Source organism: Myotis lucifugus, unplaced genomic scaffold (genome assembly GCF_000147115.1).
Source record: "Myotis lucifugus unplaced genomic scaffold, Myoluc2.0 scaffold_134, whole genome shotgun sequence".
NCBI lineage: Eukaryota > Metazoa > Chordata > Mammalia > Chiroptera > Vespertilionidae > Myotis > Myotis lucifugus.
In genome coordinates, this window is record NW_005871182.1 from 3202188 (window position 1) to 3206676 (window position 4489).

The 4489-nt window shown below is 40.5% G+C and overlaps 1 non-coding gene across 1 annotated transcript; it reads left to right on the forward strand.

The window, feature by feature from the left end:
- The first annotated feature begins 2442 nt into the window (after positions 1-2442).
- Positions 2443-2549, forward strand: LOC111827125. The gene has a single exon (XR_002830628.1). It is a non-coding gene; the product is annotated as a U6 spliceosomal RNA (small nuclear RNA).
- Positions 2550-4489: the final 1940 nt, after the last annotated feature.

Consider the following 4489-nt stretch of genomic DNA (forward strand, 5'->3'; position numbering starts at 1 on the left):
TTTCCATAGTGGCTTGCACCGGTCTGCATCCCCACCAGCAGTGTACTAGCAGCGTTCCCTTTGCTCACATCCTCACCAGCACTTGTTGTTTGTTGATTTATTGATGGTAGCCATTCTGGCAGGTGTGAGGTGATACCTCATTGTAGTTTTACTTTGTATCTCTCTGATGATTAGTGATGTGTTTGTTTTTAAGTTATGTTATTTTCACTTAAGAATTATAATCTTTTACTAGATGCTCTCTCTTCCTGGAATGCTTTCATCTTATGATCATACCTGGCTGGTTCCTTATTGTCATTTAGATCTTAGAGAGACTCTTCTTGACAATCCATATAAAATAGCTACTGATCAATTTCTTTCACTTCTATTTCAGATCTTTGCATAGCACTAAGGTCATTGGCTATTTCCCTTCTATTTTGTTCTTTTCCCTTCCCTTCCATTCTCTTCTCTTCCTTTCCTCCTTCTCTCTAGTTTTAGATCTGTCCCCCAGCTGCTCACAAGACTTTGTTAACTCCACAGGAGCAGGAACCTTGTCTGTCAGGGTTACCTCTTACTTTCTACAACAGGACCCAGCATAGGTGCAACATGAAACATTATATAATTTAATGAAGGAATGAATTAGAAATTCCCTTACATTTTAATGAACACAATATTGAAGGAATTATAATTAGTGTACATTCCATAAAGCATCATTTAACATTTAAATGAGTGCCTGAATGAATAAACTGCTACATCCTTAGGGAAGAGGTGCTTCTTTGTTCGATCCCTTGTGTTTTTAATAAATTCCATCTCATTGAGATTGTCTGCTTTTTCCAAACTCATGGATCTTCTCTTGTTCCCATTCTTGAGTCCATGCTGAGCTCAATTCCTGCTCTTCTTATTTTAACTGGGCACATCTAAAAAAAGTAGATGTGAGTCTTCTCATATAACAGGGGGGAGTAACTTAAAACAATGGATAATTAATGAAATACCTTTTGAGGTTTGGATTGCATTATATTATTTCAGCAATTCACACATTAGGTGATAAATTCATGTTTACTATGTGGCGGGCACTGGGAATATAAAGGTGAGAGGTGAAAAGTTCTTACCCTTGAAAAGCTTATATTGTTGGGGAGGATTGACTTATTCACACATAATTTGATGGGTTCAAAAAGGTGGCATAGGACATACATATTATTTCTTGAAAATTTCATGGGGGTTTTCCAGGAAAGTAAGGAAAAGAAGAACATTTGCAAGCATGTGCCCATTGGCCTCTTGGGCACCAGGTTCTATCCACCTCCAAGTCATTCTCCACATGGATACTTACCGGGAAAAGTATTTCTGAACATGGGGATGGTACTTAACAGTGTCCGGCATATGCCACACACTCAAAAAACAGTAAATAAATGAATAACTTTGCCCTTTGGATAACTAGGATTCACCAAAAGTTTCCTAGTGGGATACACACAAGTAATGTTTCTCTAAAATTGTTCACACTGACATCAGGGGAGAAAGACTAAGGGGAGATCTGGTGCCTGCCAGGCTTGCTGGGATAATCCAGTGACTCTAGATCTCGTTGCAACATCCAAGCAAGAGCATCAGCAGAACAAATGCAAAGCAGGAGGAGTGTTGGATTCAGGAAAAGGAAATGTAGACATGATTCGAAGAAGGGCAAGAGCTCTTCTATTGATGGACAATTGGGCACTGCAAATCATCTTCCTAAGTCACTCAGAAGTGTTCAGCAGGAAATACTTTTTGAATTTGAATCACTGGATTGTTATTCTTACTCGAAGTTACAACTTCCAACAGGAAATCTTTTGCTGTTTCCCCCTAAGACCTGATATTTGTCAAACTCAGCTCCTGCTTTAAGGCAATTTGGCTTTTTCATTTTTTTTTTCCCTAAGAAAGAAAGGCACTGCCAGCCCTCCTTCAGTAAGAACTTGTCTGTGATGGAAAAGTCTCTCCCACATTGACAGAGATTGAACTCAGGGCCGAATTTATTTGTCGGGACAAGTTTGGAGAACAGACTCTCACTCTTGAGGCTGCCATTCAAGTCCCTCTCAATATCTAAGCTTCTGTGGCGGTGCTTAGAATATGACGTAGCTTCCTGAATCTCACTCGGGTAAAACCTCTCACATTTATGTGCTACGTGTACGATTGCTGATGTTTTTCATTAAATAAACTTTGAATTAAGTAAAGTATTAAAAAATCAGGCCGACCCTAAGCAATCACATTCGTGGATCACAGATTTTGTGTGTGGCTTCTTTTCCCTAATACACATTAAGGTCAATTCCTAGCCCATAAAATATGTTCATTCATAACAAATAAAATGATCTTGTGTCTTCCTAATGAGATAGGACTTCTACATTGGAAAACTGGGATAGTGTTTCTAAGCTTGCTGGGACACAAAGCTGTGAGCAGCAGCTCAAGGCTAAAATCTGGAGGTGGGTAAAGAATAGAGGAGGGGTGCTCACTTTGGCAGCACATATACTAAAATTGGAACGATACAGAGGAGATTGGCATGGCCCCTGCGCAAGGATGACACGCAAATTCGTGAAGCGTTCCATAAAAAAAAAAGAATAGAGAAGGGACCTGGTACCTCTCACCACTGACTGCTGACTCAGTCTATCGAGGGGAAGTGTGAGGGTCTTGGTGAATGAGGAGCCAAGAGCGCTCATTTTTCCCCCCAGCTTTGGTGTGGCCAAAAATGAAATGATACTAGCGGTGAGAGATCTGCTGTGTCTCTCTTGTACAAAGAATGGCTGTGTCTCTCTTGTACAGGAGGTGGGGTTACTGTCCTGCAGGTGTGACAATCCAGGAGGAGCTCCTGATGGAGGAGATCTTGTATTTTCTCTGGAACCTTGGCCCCTAGTTGGATCTTGGCTGCTGGGAGTGACCAGATCTCCAGATAACTGGGGCTTACCTACTCCTGTTGACCAAAAGCTCCTGTTCAGATGAAGAATCCAGATTCTCATTAACGAAGGCAAAGCTCTGTTAAAGGTATTTGGCAATTGAGAAGCTAAGTGAAGAGAGGCTACTGCTCTGAGCAGCAACTCCAGAAAGAATTGAGGATGTCAGAAATGCAGTTACAGTGGCACTTCGATTAATAAAACCCATGGGAAACATGCCCGTTTGCAAGAAAATCATGTTTGAGAAAATACAGAACAAAATGACTATAAATCACAGAGTAGCTGTACTGCCTTTAGTTGACTGAAAAAAACCACGGCAACAAATAAAAAAAATCCAAGCAATCAACCCCAAACCTCTGTTTTACAGTTTGTGTTGTGTCCTCACAGTTTGAAGTGAATAACGAATTCTCTGAGTGAATTTTTTTTGAGCCTCCTGTCTCATCTTTCTGTACCTTCCCCACCATACAGTCCACATACTCCATCATACCACCTTCTGAATCCCATGGTCCTCCCCCCTCCCCTTCCCGCTTCCCTCAATGTTCAGGACCTTTTTTCATTTCTTTTTCTTTCCCATTAAAAGAATCCAGAAACCCAAACCATTTATCCTTACCGATTATCAACTGATTATACTTTAACTTATCATATCTGTGAGTATGCTCCATGGACAAGTTTTTCAGATGCCAACGAGTGCTATATAAGTAAAAAGAAGAGGTTATGCCGAAACCGGTTTGGCTCAGTGGATAGAGCGTCGGCCTGCAGATTGAAAGGTCCCAGGTTCGATTCCGGTCAAGGGCATGTACCTTGGTTGCGGGCACATCCCCAGTGGGAGATGTGCAGGAGGCAGCTGATCAATGTTTCTCTCTCATCGATGTTTCTAACTCTCTATCTCTCTCCCTTCCTCTCTGTAAAAAATCAATAAAATATATTTAAAAAAAAAAGAAGAGGTTACATGTCATGAAGTTTGGAAAATTCAGGGTTGAACAACTTGAATATGTTTCATTACTGTGGTACTTCTCAGAAACTTTAATGTAGATATGAAATGATAAATCACGAGGAAGATATATAACTTTCAGTGTTTCCTAAACTTATTTGACCATTGTAAAATTTTATTTTGAGCATCTTCAGGAACTTATGTTTGTCTAAGACTGTGGAGAATGTTGTTTTACCTGAAAGTCATCAAAGTGTGCCTAAGCAAAGTGTATATAAGCAATCTATTTACATTTTACGACTATAGTAGGTTGAGCCATGGATCCCTGATACTTGTGAATGTACCGTTATTTGGAAATAGGGTCTTTGCTGATGTAATTAAATTAAGAATCTTAAATTGAGATCATCCTGGGTTTAGGGTGGGCCCTAATCTAATGACAGTGTCCTTATAAGAGACAGAAAAAGAGAGTACACAGGGAGATACACAGGGAGAAGGCCACATGAAGAAGGAAGCAGAGATGGGAGTTTTGCTACCATAGCCAGATGGCCAGGAACCAAGAGAACCTGGAGAAGACAAGGAAGGAATTGCCATCAGAGCCTTTGAAGGGAGGGAGAATGGCTCTGCCGACACTTTGATTTCCAATTTCTGGCCTTCAAAGTTGCAAGAGAATACATCC